The sequence below is a fragment of the Podarcis muralis genome, chromosome 3, assembly GCF_964188315.1.
Source record: "Podarcis muralis chromosome 3, rPodMur119.hap1.1, whole genome shotgun sequence".
In the NCBI taxonomy this organism is placed as follows: domain Eukaryota; kingdom Metazoa; phylum Chordata; class Lepidosauria; order Squamata; family Lacertidae; genus Podarcis; species Podarcis muralis.
The window spans coordinates 34,264,264-34,284,809 of record NC_135657.1 but is presented as its reverse complement, the minus strand read 5'-3'; positions in this window follow the sequence as shown (position 1 = coordinate 34,284,809).

Genomic DNA, 20,546 nt, shown 5'->3' with positions numbered 1-20,546 from the left:
ACAACTGGTCTGCAGGAGAGAAAGCAAATGTACCCTGTGGTCAATGTAAGGACTGGTTCTTACCCATGTGGCAGCATGTAGAAGCAAACCACAGGCTTACACACCCTCCCATGCCATGCAAGTAACTTGCAGTGAGAAACAGGTCATACATGTGGCTGGGGAATTAAAGTTTGCTCCTCTGCCTCGTGGTGTGGGTTGCCTAGGTAAAACTGCCCTAGATTACAACTTCACAATATCTAGACCAATTTAAGGAAAAGCCAGTGTGACTAAATAACAAAAGCCCACAGCAAGATCTGCCATGGACTTGACATGGAGCGACAGAGAGTCAAAACTGCGTGAATGAGGGTTAGCCGCTAGGCTGGAGCTCTGCAGCACAACTTCATTCTTCAGCTTGTAATTGTCCCAATTGTTCTCAAATTCAAGGAAACATATCTCTGTCCTTTAAGTTCCTGTTCAGTGAGGAGATAAATCAGGGCGGGTGCCCTCATTCTGAGAACAGCAACACACCTAGGGGAGTAGCTAGAAACTAGCTTGACGATGGAGTGTAATTATTAACTACAGGACACAGAGTGCCCCAGTGTTGCACAAGCAACTTCGGCCCCATTGCGACGTCACACATTTCTTTTAGGTTCTGAAATACAAGCACAAGGCGTGTTTGGAAATACATCCATTCAGATTGTTCCCACAGAAGCCGTTGAAAGCTTGCCAGCTGAGTGGTCTCCTGATTATTTTGGACTACAACTACCATCAGCCCCAGACAGCATTGGCATTGTTCGACAGTGGAATTTGCTGCCAAGGAGTGTGGTGGAGTCTCCTTCTTTGGAGGTCTTTAAGCAGAGGCTTGACAACCATATGTCAGGAGTGCTCTGATGGTGTTTCCTGCTTGGCAGGGGGTTGGACTCGATGGCCCCTGTGGTCTCTTCCAACTCTATGATTCTATGATTCTATGATTCTATGATTCTAAGGCCAATTTAGTGTATGGGGCCATTTGGAAAGCTAATGTTCCCTGAGGTCTTCACCCCAGCAGCTTCTCTTGTCTTCTGGCCAGAGGAGCCAAGACGTTTACTTAGTTATTACATCCACGTTCCAGAAGGGTAGCCATGTCAGTCTGCTGCAGCACAAACAGCAAAATGTCTTGTGGCGCCTTAAAGACCAGCACATTTTATTATGGCACAAGATAGACTTTTTAAATGGAGTCCACTTTGCCAGCTGCGTCCGATGATGTGGACTTTACACCACAAAAGTGTATTCCGCAAGAAAGTTTGTTTGTTTTTATGGTGCCACATATTACTTAGCATTATTCATATTCCGCTATTCCCACCAGAAGCTCAATATGGTGTGTATGGTTCTTCCCTCCTTTTATCCCCACAACAACTGTGTGGTGTAGGTTAGACTAACAGTTCCCGCTTCAAGGTTTCCTAGTGAGGTTCATGGATGACTGCAGAGTGGAATCTGGGTCACCTCTTCCCACCACACCTTATGGGTATCGCACAGGAGTGGCGTAGGAGTTGGTTGCCCAGAGTCAAACACCTTTCTCTTCACCTGATCTAGAAGTGAGGATGCTGGGTAGGAATCTTTATAGGGTCATACCTGGAGCCCAGTGATGTCTGGTGCCCATTAGAACCAGTAGGGTGGAAGGCAGGGAGCCAAACAGTAGGTGGCGCTGGAGCCACTGACAGGCAGAGCTAACTACAGTGGTACCTCGGGTTAAGTACTTAATTCGTTCCGGAGGTCCGTTCTTAACCTGAAACTGTTCTTAACCTTTAGCTAATGGGGCCTCCCGCTGCTGATGCACAATTTCTGTTCTCATCCTGAAGCAAAGTTCTTAACCTGAGGTACTATTTCTGGGTTAGTGGAGTCTGTAACCTGAAGCGCCTGTAACCTGAAGCGTATGTAACCCGAGGTACCACTGTACTTCTAATGTTGTGCCCCTCCTCCCTGCTGAGTTCTACAAGGGCAAAATGGAGATTAAGGTGGAAAAAGTAAGTGGGAGGCTGGCTGAGGGCGGACAGGGTTGGTCGGTGGGGCAGTGCCCCATTGACCACAAAGGACTAGCCTAGAGCCTTTCAGCTCCTTGTGTTGTCAGATCTCTCCTGGTCTGGAAACGGCATTAACACTCACAGCCCTCTGTAATGGTGGCTTTGCAAAACAGCAGAGATCAAATCTGCATTTCCCTTCAGCTGCAGCGATAACAACAACAACACAATATATTACAAAGGCTGCCCCTGGCCCTTCCCTTCCTTCTGTTCGTAATTTTTCACCACGCCTAATTGGGTAATATAGATTTAGAATCATAGAATTGTAGATTTGGAAGGGACCACAAGGGTCATTTAGTCCAACCCCCTGCAATGCAGGAATCTTTCACCCAACTTGGGCCTCGAACCCAAGACCCTGAGATTAAGAGTCTCATGCTCTACCGACTGAGCTTTCCCTCATGAATATTCAAATGCAAACAAGTGGGGGGAGGGCTGTCCCTCAGTACGTAATTCTAGGTGCTCTGCTGGGGTAAGCAAACACAGTAATTGGGCCAGTGGTGGCTGTTTCCTGTTTGTTTGAAGGTGGAAGTGGAATGCTCCTGAGGCCTCTAAAGAGAAGGCACGTTTCACGATACTTTTTCAGCCAGATTGCCATTACTATGACACAGCTAGAAGGTCAGGAAAGGGTGCTAAGAGCCTATGGGAGGCAAAATCATGAATGCGCCACTCAGTGTGTGCTTGGAGTATACAAAGCATGCTTTCATTCACAAGGGCTTCTTTCATTTCAAAGACAAAGTGAAACCAAATAAGTTATGGTTGAATGGTCTGAGCACGATATGCACACTCTGTTCTGGTGTTTGATGCTGAGTTTCATTGTTGGTTAACACTGCCAGGCTGGTAAGCGCACCTTGGCTAAACTCCAAGGGTTAACACTGCCAGGCTGGTAAGCGCACCTTGGCTAAACTCCAAGGGTTTAGCCCAGGCCTAGGCAAACTCTGGCTCTCCAGATGTTTGGGACTGCAATTCCCATCATCCCTAGCTAGCAGGACCAGTGGTCAGGGATGATGGGAATTATAATCCCAAACATCTGGGGGGTGGGATTTTGCCTATGCTTGTTTTAGCCATATGATCAGTTGAAGTGTTTCCCACCTTTGCAGCACTCATTCTGCTATTACCACATACCTGTACTCACACATGAAAGTAAGCTTTCTGTAACAATAGTAGCCTGGTTCAAATGACCACCAAAACCATGGCTTGAGTGGTCAGGATTGAGTCTCTGCAAGCCTCAAGCTCTCATACTCCTCTCCTTTGTACATGAGTAGGGTTGCCATATTCCCCAAAATGAAAATCCAGACAAGGTTGTTGTGGGGTTTGGCGGGGGACGGGGGTCATTTTTTAAAAAATACAAATACAGCTCTACTGGACACCATTTTGCTGACCAATTCCTGGACATCGAATGGCAGCCCTATACATGAGAGGGGGAGAGTGAAAACTTCGCCTTTCCTTTACAACAAACCACAGTTCTGTATTACAGTCAAATCCAGGAAACTCAGGTTTGTTCTAACTAAACTTATGTTTAAATAAAACAGGATCCGAAACTGTGATTTGTAAGCTAACTGGTTAGAACAAATCAAATGTAAAGTTCAATTTAAAGTGAAACTGGTTTGTTTTAAAGAATACGTGGAAACTTTCACTCTCCTCATGCATGAAGGAAGAGAAGCATGCGCACCCAGAGACTCACTATAGCAGTGTTCCCCAACCTTGGGCCTCCAGCTGTTTTTGGACTACAATTCCCATCATCCTTGACCACTGGTCTTGCTAGCGAGGGATGATGGGAGTTGTAGTCCAAAAACAGCTGGTGGCCCAAGGTTGGGGAACACTGCACTATAGCCATATTGCCATAGCAATATTGTAGCACAATTTTTATAGCACTATAGCACCATAATAACATTATACCAGTATGGTACCAGAGAACTATGCTTATCTTTCATTAACACACACATACATACTTCTATTTACATAGGAATGTGTTTTGGCAAAAATAAACAAGGCTCATAAAATGGCACGCGCCACAAAGGCTATAATGAATCTGTGCTAAATTTTAAATGGCCCCACCCACACCTGCTATGTCACATGCCATGCCCATTGGGGTGGAGACAACATAGCAGATGTACACATAGAAAGAAAGCACAATGCTCCCAACACTGTAGAAAGCCAATTGCAATGGAAGAGCAATGACTAACCAGCCATTGCTATGAATCACCCATCAGGAAGCCATCTGAGAGCCCTTGTGGTGTAATGGTTAGAGTTTTGGGCTATGCCCTAGGAGACCAGGGTTCAAATCCCCAATTAGCCATGAAGCTCACTGGCTGACTTTGGGCCAGTCACCATCTCTTAGCCTAACCTACCTCGTAGGATTGTTGTGAGGAGGAAATGGGGAGGAGGAGAACCATGTACAGCACCTTGAGATCCTTGGAAGACAAAGGTGGCATATAAATGTAATAAATAAAACAAATAAGCTCCATAAGATGCACCTAACCATAAGACGTACCTAGTTTTTAGAGGGGAAATACAAGGGGGGGGGATTCTTTAAAGGGAGAGCTGAGCAGAGCCTATATGCATCCCAGGCTCTGCTCAGCGCTCCCTTTCATGAGCTGTGTGGAGTGTGTGTGGCGCTTGCAGGCTTTTCCCCGAGCAGGCTCCCCCAAGAGCCGCACACACGCTCCACGCGGCTCTTTAAAGAGAGTGCGGCTCTTGGGGGCTTTTCCGGGAGGTGGCTCGCTGTTCTGGCTTCTGGGATAGCTGTGCAGCCCTGAAGAGGCTGCGCCCGGCTAAGCCAAGAGCTAGAACAGCGAGAGGGAGCACTGCGCAGAGATCCCTCTTGCTGTTCTGGCTTCTGGAATAGCTGCGCAGCCTGCATTCGCTCCATAAGATGCACACACATTTCCCCTTACTTCTTAGGAGAGGAAAAATGTGCCTTATAGAGCGAAAAATACGGTAACCTCTAGTGATTGCACCAGTATAATATACGGCTAGTAAGTGAGTTATTTCCTCTTTTTCCTCCAACACAGACCATGAAATGTGCTCTCCAATGCCCAAGTTGGTGCAGGGAAGTGTTTTACATATAAACTATCTAATGTGTATTCAGAACAAAAAAATATAATTCAGAAAGAAACACAGAATTGGGACTAGGCTCTTGGAAAATAGACACTCTTGCATCATCACTCCCAAATGATGAGGCCACAGAGAAGCACGTCCAAGCAACACGTCAGCAGTTAAATGCTTGAGCACATAACATGCAAATTTGAATGAAATACTGTGGTTGCATTAGGAAGCCTGGAAAAGGCAGCAGAAGGGAAATGAGTTGCTGTGGTGTCTGAAAATGCACATTACATCCTAAATGACAAACCCAGAAGCAAATCAAAGCGATGCCTGGGAAATAAGAGTGTCAGAGCGCTTGAATGCCAAGCTATTCAAGTCCACAAACTTTTGTCAAATATGGAAATCTCAGATAGATGGAGGAGCCAGAGAGCACACCAACTTCTGAGCAACTTTTAAAGGGTTTTTTTTAAATTAAAAAATGGAATAGTGTGCAGACTATCCGTTTCAGCAAGTAATGGAATGTCATTAAGCCTGGGGTGGGGGAGATTGCTGCATGCTTCTACAACATGAATGGCGTTCCTAACCGTGACATAACCCAAAGATACCGATAATATTTATGCAACTGTGATCCATGCTGCCACAACAAAGACTAAAATCGCATGATCTGCACATTTCTTTCCTATACATGACATGCCTTCCATGGTTTGGAAAATACAAATTCTCTAGCAAAATGTGTGCAGGCTCTGCACTCAAAATGGCGGCAAAGTTCTGTATCCTTTGTGCCCCACCCACTGCCAATCCTATTGCGATAATATGCTATAGATGCAGGGAGGTGACAGAAAGAAAGGAAGCTGTGGATAGCAGCAATCCTCTGCTCCACCACTGGGCTGGGATGTTTTGCTGCCTGAGGCAAAACAGAAAACGCTATGCGCCCCCTACCTGCTGCATTCTATTCTTCTGCAGCCCTTTTCCTCTTCCACACACCCCTACCACTGCCACCCCCTCCTCCACAGCCCCCCAGTCTCCTCCACTTCCTCCTCTTCAGCAGCCCCTCCATGCTGAAGGAGGTGGAGGGTAAAAGGAGGCCAGAGAGAAGTGGGCGGTCACAGACAGCAGAAGCCTCACTCCTCAGAAGCCATCAAATCTGCCATCTGAGGCAGCCACTTTACCTTGCCTCATGAACAGGACAGCCCTGTTCTGCCCCCTTCTGAAGCAAATAACTCATTAATTCCCCTTATACAGTGGTACCTCGGGTTAAGAACTTAATTCGTTCTGGAGGTCCGTTCTTAACCTGAAACTGTTCTTAACCTGAAGCACCACTTTAGCTAATGGGGCCTCCCGCTGCCAACGTGCAATTTCTGTTCTCATCCTGAAGCAAAGTTCTTAACCCGAGGTACTATTTCTGGGTTAGCGGAGTCTGTAACCTGAAGCGTCTGTAACCTGAAGCATCTGTAACCCGAGGTACCACTGTATTATGATGGTACAAGGCAGATGGTCCACAGGTGGTGCTGTGGTCTAAACCACTGAGCCTCTTGGGCTTGCTGATCGGAAGGTGGGTGGTTTGAATCCACATGACAGGGTGAGCTCCCGTTGCTCTTTCCCAGCTCCTGCCAACCTAGCAGTTTGAAAGCACGCCAGCACAAGTAGATAAATACCTGCAGCGGGAAGGTAAACGGCGTTTCTGTGCGCTCTGGCACTCGTTGCACCAGAAGCGGTTTAGTCATGCTGGCCACATGACCCGGAAAGCTGTATGTGGACAAACGCCAGCTCCCTTGGCCTGGAAGCGAGATGAGTGCTGCACCCCATAGTCGCCTTTGAGTGGACTTAACCACCCAGGGGACCTTTACCTTTTACCTTTTACAGGTTGGCACACTATCACCATGGAAAGATCACTTTCACGTTGGAGCACAGGTACTTGGGAATTATGCAATGGATAAAGTGTGGGTTGCAAACATATTTCATCATCATCCAACATTAGTTTATCCGAAATAAGAATGTTGAAAGTTCCTGGTCCTCATTTGGGTAGCTAAGTACCATTGACTCAGCACTTCCTCCAAGAAGCAAATGGGTGGAAGCCACTGAGTAGCAAATGTGCCCACATCTCCTTACCGGCATATTAGTTTTACATGAACAGAAGTGTATTTTGGAAAAGGGGGAGAAATCACTACAGCTCTGAGCAGTTGTTGTTGTTTAGTCGTTTAGTCGTGTCCGACTCTTCGTGACCCCATGGACCAGAGCATGCCAGGCACTCCTGTCCTCTACCGCCTCCCTCAGCTTGGTCAAACTCATGCTGGTTGCTTTGAGAACACTGTCCAACCATCTCGTCCTCTTGTCATCCCCTTCTCCTTGTGCCCTCCATCTTTCCCAACATCAGGGTCTTTTCCAAGGAGTCTTCTCTGAGCAGTAGTAACCCCTTATTTTCTCCCTTTCTCATATAAAGCTACTATTTTCTCAGAAAACTGGATGGCAGTAATCTGCCAGCTGGGGTAACAGTGACAGTGGAGGTGTCCCTGTGCATGAAGTAAATCCACCCATGCAGGGAGGAAATCTGCCTGCTGATTTATTGAGAGGACCCATCTATTGATGCAGCATGGCACACTGGACAGCACTGCTTACTGGTGCTGCTTGCTGTGAGCTCTGCAATGTAGCTTCCATTCTCCTATGTACATGTGCCTCCCCACCCCACCCCTCTCCCCTGCAAAATGTATTCATTCATGGTCCGAATGCAGGTCTTGCTCCCACAGTAGGGCCCCAGCTCTCCTTGGGGAGCCTCTGGGTTCTTCAAGCAGGCCTCCTACCCACAGCACCATGGATGGTGGCTTGTGGGTGGGAAGGTGCTATGGCCTCTTTCTGGCTGCCTGGTCACGAGGGCAGCTAGGCAAGAAGAGATTCTGGACTTGAATGTCTTATGAAAGCTCTCTGCTTTAAACTGGAGATGGGCACTCTCAGGCCCCGGGACCAAGTGAGGCCTATCTGTCCAGCCTGAGGGACTCTCCTCATGCCATAGCCTCTCCCCAGCCACACACCCCTCTTTCCAGACTTTGTCCCCCACTTGAGTGTTCTGCCTGGATAGATTTTTTTTTTTTAACTTTGATAATCCTTCTTGCTTGCCTGGATGGAGGGTTGGGAGGGCTGTGTGTAGCCTGCTTTACACAAGTAAAATTCACATACGTTGTTCTTCCCACTTTTGCCTTTGGGGCTGCCCACCAATGGCTTGTGGCCCTTGGAAGGTTGTCAAGGAGGGACTGTGGCCCTCAGGCTCAAAAAGGTTCCCTGTTGCACTGAGGAGCAACCTCATGACCATTCTGCTGAGTAGGCCCAAGCCAAGGGCCTACCTGGATGACACCACCACGACTGGTGCCCCTTAGGTGTGGAGGGCATGGACATACTGGGTTGGGTGGCATCATGAGGCACTTCAGCGGTCACCCTGTGTCGACTGATTATTTCTAAGCACATACAACTAAGGTGGGATGGTGTTGGTGGGTGACATAGATGGTGTTGGTGGGTTACATAATACATGCTATGGATTACTTCCCTGGGGTTTCCAGGGAAGCTGTGGGAGCAGCTGACAATGTTTGCTGTGCTAGTGCTTGTTTCTACATTTGCTTTGTCCTTGGCTTCGAAAGGAGAGCGGCTATATTTCGCTAGCATTAGCTTCGCTGAAGCGGGACCATAGGGTTGATGTGCTAATGTACCTGCACCTCAGTTTCTCATTTTATGAACTGGAGGAAGTGCTCCCCAATGACAGAGGCTTAAATCACATGGTCTGCAGAAGCCTCAAGTGCTAACTTTGCAGAAGTGGGGATGGGGAGAGAATATTATCCTGTACAGCTCAGACGAAAGAATGTAAGGAATTTTGGAGCAATGATCGGAATGGAGACAGACGTAAAGCTTCTCCTCCTTGGGCTCTCAAACACACAGGCCCACCCTCTCTGTGAACCCTGATCTGTGGACAGATGAACTCATGCACCCCGCCTTGCAGCAGACTGCCGATGACGTACAAAAGGCATGACTCACCCGTTCGACATTACTTGTCTTTCCAGAAGTATGAGCAACAAGGGAAGAGAAATTCCACCAAAAAGGGAAGTGTGTTCAGAAGGCAAGTTGGGATGTGCAGAGACCTCATTATTGCTGCTGATATTGCAATGCAGGGCGATGTACGATGGCACACAGGGAAGTCGCTGGTCTGTACGTGCTCAGGGGCAGGGAAGAGCTCCACAGAATATTCTCAAAGAAGTCAAGCGCAGGATTTTGTGGTGCAAAAATGTTCGTAAGTGGCCCCATCTGCATTAGACATTTAAAGCAGTATCATACCACTTTAAACAGTCATGGCTTCCCCCAAAGAATTAAATCTCCTTTATTGGCATAAAGAGAGTGTGTCATATACATGGATGAGAGAATTCTGGGAGCTGTAGTCTCTTAAGGCTGCTGAGAGTTGTTAGGAGACACCAGCTGCGCTTATGTAACTACAGTTCCCAGAGTTCCCCAGGAAGAGGGATTGACAGTTAAACCATTCTGATCATTGCACCTCTGAGAGAGGAGCAGGGGTCTCCTAAGAACTCCCAGCACTCTTAACAAACTACAGTTCCCAGGATTCATTGGGGGGAATCCATGGCTGCTTAAAGTGATACAATATTCCTTTAAATGTATTGTGCAGATGGGCTTCATTTCACAAAAGACAGCTGCAGGGTAAAGACGTCGCACACCTAATGTTGATTTGTAAAACTGAATGGAAATGCTGACCTCACACACACATGCACACTCACACCCATCCCTACAACTAGACCTACTCATAGTTCTCTCTCACTCACAGCTTAGGGACAAGATTTGATGTGATATGAGAGATCCAGACACAGTTTGGGTGGGGAAAATGAATTTTAATTAGAAAACATGGTGTGTAAGGAAAGTTAAACCACCCCTCTCTCATCACCTAGTGCTGTGGTCCCAATCCAATTTGGACCCTCATGTGGCTACCATTTTACTTATAAATGGTATCACAATGGCCTGCTAGTTCCTCCCACATCTGTCGCTGTTTCTGTCACCTTCGGACTTGCAGAAGGTGAACTGCGGCACCTCTCTGTATCCACGGAGCACCCTGATTTCCAGTGTTCCAAAATGAGCAAGGAGCCTCCACAGGTAAAAAAGGCTCCATGCTCCAGGCTGCCACCTTTCACAAGTTGGAAGGCTATGTTCTACCACCAGCACTGGAGGCAGTAGTCCCCTGACTGGCACATGCTGGGAATCACAGATGGGCAGAGGGCTGTTGTGCTCTGGTCTTGCTTGCTTGTACTTCAGTTTGTCAATCAGTTCCTCCCTGTTGGTGAGGACCAGGTCCAAGAGAGATGGCCCCCTTCTTGCTTCTTCCAGCTTCTGGGAAATGAAATTGTCAAGGAGGAAATGGAGGGATTTGTTGGACCTTACATTCTTGGCAGAGTTCCAACAGATATCAGGGTAGTTGAAGTCTCCCATGACTACTGTATCTCTTCTTTTTTTTAATGTTTGGACGCGGGTGGCGCTGTAGGTTAAACCACAGAGCCTAGGACTTGCGGATCAGAAGGTCAGCAGTTCGAATCCCCGCGACGGGGTGAGCGCCCGTTGCTTGGTCCCTGCTCCTGCCAACCTAGAAGTTCAAAAGCATGTAAAAGTGCAAGTAGATAAATAGGTACCGCTCCAGTGGGAAGGTAAACGGTGTTTCTGTGTGCTGCTCTGGTTCACCAAAAGTGGCTTAGTCCTGCTGGCCACATGACCCGGAAGCTGTACACAGGCTCCCTCGGCCAATAAAGCGAGATGAGCGCCGCAACCCCAGAGTCGGCCATGACTGGACCTAATGGTCAGGGGTCCCTTTACCTTTTAATCTGCTCTAGGAAGGCCTCATCCATGCTGCCACCCCCCCCCCATGTTTACTTTTCATGCCTCAGTCCTTATCAGAATACCCAGCGACCCATGCACCCTGGCTTATCAGTGACAATTCTAGACCAGGAGGCAGATCTGGATCTTCTGATAGATCTTTGTGTGCAAATTGTCAAGAATTTACGACTCCCAATTGTTTAACAACAGCAGCAATACAATGACTCACCCTAAATTATAGTGCTGAGATGAAGTTAGCTTGGGGTAATCAGCAATGGATTTTTGCGCATGGAAGTAACATGAGATCAGTTCGGTGATGATACTCGAAACAAATCCTTGGGATAAGAATTATTTAATCCTAAATTAATGTATTTTGCATCAGGCTCCAGGTGATGGATCTCAGGGTACTAATAAAAACAGAAGGCAAAATAAATCCTGCAAGTCTAAAGTCTGCTCTCCCGTATTCTAAACTACTTAAGTGAGCTGTGTTTTGTTTGTACTTTGTTTAATTTCTCTCTGTGTCATCTTATTCATTGAAATAAAACTTGATTTGGAATTTGGAATACTGCAGCTTGGCTGATTACTTCAGATCACCCTTCACTTTAACTCTCCTAAACTGGGCTGCTTTGGTAACATGCTCCAAGATTGAGGGAAACAGGAGATGAAAGGACTGCCAGACTCTTCCTCCCAGAAGCTCCTTTTAAGGATCTGCTGCAGGTTTCCTATTTCACAGGAAAGAACCCAAGGGCTGTGACATCTCCCAGCCAATGAGTTTATATGTAGGGTGCTGACACACTATCAAAGGGTCAATTTCCAGTTCTCTCAGCATCTAATTTCCTCAGACTTAAATTCCTTTTTCCATGTCAGTTTGGAAGGGTGTGGTTGTTTTTTACCTCATGAAAAATAGTGCACATTATTGCACATATTAATGCAAAGCTCTCCCGATAACCACTCTTTTGCAAGTCCCCCCAATATACACATTTTGTTTTGCAAATGGTGTTTCCCTTAATGTTTGTCCCCATCCTATACTTCCCCTGACAGTTGTCCCCAACTTGATATCAAGAAGAACGCTAAGCAAACCAACTGCGTTTGTGTGTGCAGGGATTGCTTTCTATGGAGGTAATTTGATCTTATAAGCTTCCATCTTCAACCTGAAATGGTACAAGATGGAAGTTTCAGCATTCTGGCTTTTGAGCCTGGAAAGCCTTGGAGACCACCAGGACAGGGTGAGGACTGTGAGGATCCCACTGAACCCCATAGTTTCAATGCACAAGCCCAAGACACTGACCTAGGCAGATCCAATGCATCATTACTTAGAAATATGTAATGCTCTGAATGGAACATGGTGGAACCAAGATACAGGGATGAGGGACTATGATATCCTTGATAGTGTGGGAAAGGCAACTGCAATTCCACTTGTAGCTTACAGCAGATCAAGGAGCATATGCAATGCTCTGCAAATTTGTGACATGGCCCTTTAGGTACCTATTACAGTGGTACCTCGGGTTAAGTACTTAATTCGTTCCGGAGGTCCGTTCTTAACCTGAAACTGTTCTTAACCTGAAGCACCACTTTAGCTAATGGGGCCTCCTGCTGCTGCCGCGCCACCGGAGCACGATTTCTGTTCTCATCCTGAAGCAGAGTTCTTAACCCGAGGTACTATTTCTGGGTTAGCGGAGTCTGTAACCTGAAGCGTATGTAACCTGAAGCATCTGTAACCCGACATACCACTGTAATGCCCTTGCTTTCAGAGTACTGCTTTGATTGTTGTGATTGGCTGTGCTAAGTACCCCAGCACACAATGAACTTCGAGAAGTTTTACTGGATGGAGGAAACCAGGTTGAGGAAACCAGCAGCAGGTGACTGCTTCCTCCAACACTGACCAGCTAGCTGCACCTGCTTGAGAGAGTTCCTTACTAATGCCGGCAAAGAGATCGCATGTGTCTGTTCCTGTGTGTGTAGGAAAACTGGTTGACCTCACCCTTATTTTTAGACAAATCTCTCTAGCAATGGACTCCAAAAACAACCTCCATAACTGTCCCTTTCATGCATGTGATTAAAGTCTTGATTTAGTGGGAAACACTTTCTCAGAATAAAATAAATAAATCATTTTTCTATTACTGTTCCATTATCTGAACGTCTGCTATAGATAATTTGTGGTTAGTTAAACTGATTGTGGACTTTGCATGCACCACACTCGCTTGTGCACGCACAGCCGCAGGCCCAAGTGACTGTAAACAGGATTCCCATTGGTCCAAACTTCTGAGTATCCCAATGTTCCCCAAGGCTGTTTGGCAAAGTGAATTTATACCAAGCACATTTAAATTTAGACACACGCTCACATCCAGTTGATTTCAGCAGGGCCAATGCCCCGTGCTGAGATGTGCAGGCTAAAGGGCTTTGCTAGGATGCTGAGCCCTGGCTGAAATGTTTTGCTGAATGAGGCCCCACACAAATGTCAGGCAACTTGCAAGCTTAACACCCCTAGGGGACGAAGGCCTTCCCATCTTTTTATAGATCGAACGAGGGGAGAAGTGGATGTGCCGCCATCCTCATTCCTGACTGCAGATCGAAGTCAACGATCCATTGCTACCTTGTAGAAAATTAATCATTCTCGGCAATGTAGTTCAAGCAGGAAAAAGTGTGTGTGTGTGTGTGTGTGTGTGTGTGTGTGTGTGTGTGTATGCTCCTGTGTGCCATGCATGATGTTACATCTGGTTGACCATCCGTGACCTGACAGCACAGTGTCAAGCTGTCATTGTGAGTCATGTCAGATTAGCAACAGGCTCTCAACAATTATCCAGCCATGTGAGGGATTCCAGCCCAACTCCCATCACTACAGAAATGTGAATGTTACACTAAGATGAGATCAAATGCCAAGCCAACACTGATTTTAATGTCCCACACCAGTTATAACTAGAACAAGACTGGGGGGGGAGAGAGATATCACCGAAGGTGTTTCCAGGGCAGAGGCAAAGGGCATACTGCATTTCTTGAGCCCATCAGGAGAGGACTTCAGGACAAAGCCCAGGGCCCCAGTGAGCACGAAGGTCCTCACAATGAACATTTATTCTTTCTGAAGTAAATGAAGTAACACACATTACTATCCCAAGAACTTCCGCCCTGTAAGAACATTACAACCAGAGTCTAAGATTATCTAAGTGTGCCGCTGCATATATATGATCTATGACAGCTCACCAGACTAGGTTGCAGTCTCAGACCACAAAGCCACTGGTTGAAAATCATAATTCTCTGAATGATGAGACACAAGGGGGAAAAACCCAAAGAGACTGAACTCCATAGAAACAATATAAACACAGGGCAAGATTTGCCCTCATTTGTTGGGGTGGGGCAGGGCTTTCCTCATGGCTATAAGCTTATGTACTAGGCAGAGGGGAATGAATCAACCCTGATTAGTATTATTATTTCCCTTTCTCTTTAATACCTATTATTTATTTCTCCCCTCCCATCCTACCAGCAAGCACAATCCCTTGCAAACCAGCCTTCCACGGGTCCGGCCAGATAAATTTAGCACAGGGTGTACCACAAGCAGACAGGAAGGCGGAATAAAGGTCCAGCTCAACAAGAGATACCTGCAGAGCAGATCATCTCTGGGCGGATCAGCAAGAAAGGCAAGCTCCAGGCAGAAGGCAAAGATCCTCAGAGGTACCTGACAAGGCAGACTGAATCCTCAGATTCAGTCTGCCTTGTCAGGAATCACTCATGAGGTGGAGCCACTTTTGTGATGAAGGAATGGCCAACCTAACTCCTGAAAGACCATTGACAGCAGGTATAGCACAATGGCTGCCCTGTGGCACATTCACCAAGGCCCAATCACTCAATGTTTCTCTCTGGAACCAGCCCACAAAGTGAAGGGTAAAATAGTGCCTCCAACCTCATACGCACAGAGTTGGCCCAGGAAAACACCTCTGACAGATTCAGAGCTGGCCCTGTGGAGGGAGGAGATCGTTCAGCTGGAACGGGACCAGGCTGTGCCATCTTTGTCGTCTGCCTCCCTTGATTGTCTGAGATCCTTCTTAGAAGGACATGCATAGCTAAATGATGCGATTCGGTGTGGGGATGGCCAACAACTCAAGTGGCTTTATAAAGGAAGATTAGACAAATTCCTGGAGGATAAGACTATCCGTGGCTTCTCCACCATAGTAGGCAGTAGACCTCTGAATGGCAGTGGCTGGGAATCACAGGAAGGAGGAATGCTCTCTGTCAGAAAAGAATGCTGGACTAGATGGGCTCTTCTCAGGCTCTTATGTTAACCTTGAATATATCTAGTTGTAGGGATGAGAGACACCAAACTTCATGTTACATATATACTGCATAGCAGGGCTGGAGGTTAAGTCTAGCTAAATAGAAGGCAACTTGTGCATAAATATGTATGTATAGAAACAAGCAAACAAATCCAGATCTTTGTGGCTTGTTAATGTACTCTGCTAGTGGCCTTTTTAAACATATGAAGTTGATTGCTTTTTTTAAAACTGAGTGTGAATTTTGGGGAAAGTGGTATGAAAATGATTCCATAGAAGAATGGAATAAGTTGCTATTTTCCTGTAAAGTTTGGACTCTGCAAATCCCAGCACTCAGCTGACGGTTGGCGCTTGCAAAGCACTGAGCAGAGAGGGGGCTTTGCAGATGCCCACAATCAGCTGATTGGTGGTTTCTGCAATCCCTCTTTCAGGCCAAACATGTCTTTACCTGCCCCAGCCATGGTGTCAGACATATGACCCCAGGTGTAGGGCAGGTGGGCCTGGCTTGGCCGAAATGGTCTTGTGGGCCAAATGCAGAGGGAGGCCTGGCCACCCATGGATTAGGCCCATGGGTCAGTGCTGGTGTAGACCCCTCTTCAGGCATAGGGGAGGAAAAGGGCTGGGCAGTATCAGCCACTGTGATTGCCAGGCAGACTTGGGTTGGTGTAAATTTGAGGAGCCATTGGCCTTTGCCTGGGCAAGAGAGCAGAGAATGTTGTTGGTTACTTGGACTCCAGGTTTCAGCTTAGACCATCAACTTCAGGTGCCTAAGCTTAATGGTGAGCTGGAAGACGAAGCCTAAATCGGGGGGTGCCTTAAATATCTGGATTTGGGGCTGCTGCTGTCCACTGTCCTAGCCCAACACTGATTATTTCCACACAAGCATCATGTAGTCAGGGGGGATCTAAAAAAAAAAAGTGTCCATGAATGATAAATGAGCCCCCACCTAAAAAACCAAACCAAACCCTGGCTGTGTTAAAGCTTGCTAAGAACGCTTATTCTTTCTGTTTTGAGAGTTGCTATTTGACCTCAGCAGGGAGCGTGATTTGGAAATCAAACACAGCAATGCAGCAATTATCTGGTGACCTCTAGTGGAAACAAGCTGTCTTTCAAAGATGCAAAAATTGTTAGAAACTCCGCAGGCCTTTTCAAGAAAACAACCAATTAGGGGTAGTTCCACTATTTTGTGAGAGGAATTCAGGTGCATACCAGAAATTTGGGTTTGTGCAATTAAAGAGCTCTGTCACCCCAGTAGAACACATAAAGTGGATTAAATATCTACAGCAAATATAAAATTGCACTAAAGAAAAATATAAAATCAGAAATGTCACAAAGAATTGGCCAATCACAGAAAATGCATCTAACCAGAAAGGGCTGTCAACACAATGAATAACAATAATAACACATCATCATCACCACCACCACCATCACAATCACCACCATAACATCATCATCATCATCATCATCATCATTATTTGCACACAAGTGAGCTGTATCTTTGAGGTCACGTAATTTTGCTCCTTCTTGTCAGAGAGAAAACAGTAGCTGATTTCCTAAGCAACCCTGCACAAGATTACTCCCACGTAAATATACTCCTATCTACATGTTTATGCCAAAATAAGCGTGCCCAGGATTTCATCTATGGTTGCTTTTGCTTAAGTGATACCTCAAGGAGCACAACACACATCCCTGCCTCCCTCAAAAACAGGTTGGTTTAGATTACTATGATTAAGTCCCATTGAAATAAGAATAATTTATTTCGTTTATGAATTGCTTCCTATGAGGCGTCCTGAGGCAATTTACAGGTAAACTGATGGGGGAAATTGGTTGAGAATCAACCCATCCAAGTGTTCTCGGGATCAGAGTCACTTGCTAGGAGCTGGGTCACAATGATTTCTATGTAATTGCAGAGGCGGAAGTATATTAAGGGCTAGTCCATACAAGCAGTTTGTTCAACATTCACCCTTCTTTTATTTTATTAATAAAGAATGCAAATATAAAAAGTAATAAGGGTACAAGAACCATGAGTAATACGGGTCATGATACAAAGGATCCAAGGAAAACTGGGCAAGAACGGGATTATTCATCGATGATATAGTAGCATACAGCTGGTGTATGAAATCTGTCTATAAGCAAGACTGAAACACAAAGATTGAACTCAATAGGAAGGGGAAATCATAAATAAGCAGGGAGATAAGCTACATGTGATTCCAAACAACATCCAGGTGCTTCGGTACATATGTGTTTGGGTTTTTTGGATCATGAGACATATAAGTAATAAATGGCCACCAAATAGCTGCAGAGTCTTCCAGGTTGGCTATGCCTCATTGTACTTTCAAATTAATTCAACGTTCATCCTGATTTGCTTGCACAAAGTGCATGTGTTGGCAAATCTATGCCTGGTCTTTATTGAGCATTCATTCTGACTGTGTGTTGCTGCTTCCCTCACACCCTCCAACATTTCTCCAATGAAAATAGGGACGTCCCATTCCGTAATGAACATTTTACTATTTATACCCCACACATCTTACTGGGTTGCCCCAGCCACACTGGGCAGCATCCAACATATATTAAAACATAATTAAACATAAAAAACTCCCTATACAGGGCTGCCTTTAGATGGCTCGGGAGTAGGTTTGAATCCCCGCGACTGGGTGAGCTCCCGTTGCTCGGTCCCTGCTCCTGCTAATCTAGCAGTTCAAAAGTACGTCAAAGTGCAAGTAGATACCGTAAATAGGTACCACTCTGGCAGGAAGGAAAATGGAGTTTCCGTGCGCTGCTCCGGTTTGCCAGAAGCGGCTTAGTCACGCTGGCCACATGACCTGGAAGCTGTCTGCGGACAAACGGCGGCTCCCTCGGCCAGTAAAGCGAGATGAGCACCACAACCCCAGAGTCATTCAGGACTGGACCTAATGGTCAGGGGTCCCTTTACCTTTACCATACCCTGCAACATTTATCTGATGAAAATAGGGACATTCTTTTACTTTGCAAACTTGGAAAATCTTTACCATTGGTTTGCCTCCCACTCCACCCAGCACTCCACTTCCGAAAACATAGGTGTTTGCAATCAGATAGATGCAAAGTGTGACATTCAACTTGGTGCGCATAGGCCCCGAGATGAATAATACGTAATACAGTGGTACCTCGGGTTAAGTACTTAATTCGTTCCGGTTTCTGTTCTCATCCTGAAGCAAAGTTCTTAACCTGAAGCACTATTTCTGGGTTAGTGGAGTCTGTAACCTGAAGCCTATGTAACCTGAAGCGTATGTAACCCGAGGTACCACTGTACTGTAATAATAAAACTTGTTGGAGGTGCATAGAATTCTGTCATTGTGTCCAGCAGATGGCAGTAAAGTTCTTGTGATTTCACTTCTGTTCCGTTACTGGAGGATATTTTCCTTCGCAGTTAAAATAAAAATAAGCCCGATAGAAATTAGTTTCTAGAGTGAAGATATTAAGGACGGAGCTACCATTTTTACATTTAGCTGCCACAGATCTACGGGGGAGAAAACGTTACTGGACTAAATCGGCCTTTGGGGTGATCCAGCAAGGCTCCTCTTGTATTGCCAGCCAGGACAAGGGCCTGTCTATGTTTTTATTTTCCAGTTGTTTTTCGTTTCCACGGGAGCTCCGCTTGAGCCAAGAGTGAGGTGGTGTAAAAAATAAATCCAAAATAAATAACTTGAGCCATGGAGACGCAAACAGGGCCTCGACTTGACCTATCTACCATGACAACCTAAGCTTAGCAAAGCAGGCAGAACCTTCCAGACCTGCTTTCTTTTATGTATCCTGAATTGTTGTTGTTGTTAAAAATTTTATACCGTCCTTCATCCGAGGATCACAGGGCCATTTACAACATAAAAGCACAAAAATACATACCATAATAACAAACAAAAGCAGTTTAAAAGGCCATGGGTTGTTTAATTAGCCAAAGGCCAAAGAGAAAAGGAATGTTTTTGCCTGGCGCAATTCAGCTTCATTGGAGTTCTAGTGTTATAAGAAGGAGGGAGAAAAAAACTTTTCTCTTTCCATGCCATGAATTATTATATAAACTTCTATCATGTCACTTCTTACATTTCCTCTAAACGGAAAAGTCCCAAATGGTGCAACTTTTCCCCATTGGGAGGAGTTGCTTCATCACCTTGACCACCCCCCCCCCCTTTAAGTTGAACAAAAACCACTGCAGAGGTGGAAAGATAGAAATAGGGAGAGGTTGTGATGTGGAATGAACCACAAACAATATTCCTGCATGGCAGGGACTAAGAGATGTATAGCAAAAGTGGGGAAGGACCATAAGCTCAGAGGGCTGGGAGAGAACACTGTCTGTAAAACCCTGGAGAACGGCTGCCAGTCAGGGTAGAAAAAAAGATTGCGCTCATAGATTCATAGAATTCTAGATTTGGAAGGGACCCTGAGGATCATCTAGTCCAACCCCCTGAAATGCAGGAATATGTAGCCTTCCCATACGGGGATTGAACCTGCAACTTTGGTGTTATCAGCGCCACACTCTAACCAGCTGAGCTATCAAGATGGGCCCAATGGTCTGAGTCAGTTTAAGGCAGCTTCCTAAGTTCCTACGGATCCTGTGAGCCCTCTCAGACTTACACGCCAAGGCTGGAAGAATATAACCACTCAGGCGTCTCAAGATTTCCCTGTCCTTTCCACATCTTATAATCAACTATCTTGTTTGAATAGCAAACAAGCCATTTGGATGGCTTAAAAAGGTAAAGGTAAAGGTACCCCTGCCCGTACGGGCCAGTCTTGACAGACTCTAGGGTTGTGCGCCCATCTCACTCAAAAGGCCGGGGGCCAGCGCTGTCCGGAGACACTTCCGGGTCACGTGGCCAGCGTGACATCGCTGCTCTGGCGAGCCAGAGCCGCACACGGAAACGCCGTTTACCTTCCCGCTAGTAAGCGGTCCCTATTTATCCACTTGCACCCGAGGGTGCTTTCGAACTGCTAGGTTGGCAGGCGCTGGGACTGAGCAGCGGGAGCGCACCCCGCCGCGGGGATTCGAACCGCTGACCTTTCGATAGGCAAGCCCTAGGCGCTGAGGCTTTTACCCACAGCGCCACCCGCCACCCACTTTGGATGGCTTATATGTGTTTAAATTAGGATTGATGGATTTTTCTTATTTTTAATGGGAGCTCAAGTTGTTGTTTTTCCTCTCCCCCCTCTCACTTTCTTCTTTCACATTTGCAATTTTCAAAAGGGGTTGTGGTGTGAGGCTTTGGGGCTGTTTAATCCCTTCTCGTACCTGCCATGCTGTTGTACTGTTGTTAAGGGAAAGGAAACTCATATATATATATTTCATGCCACAAGATTGAATTAAGGGATCAAAAGCTTCTAATGTTCACTA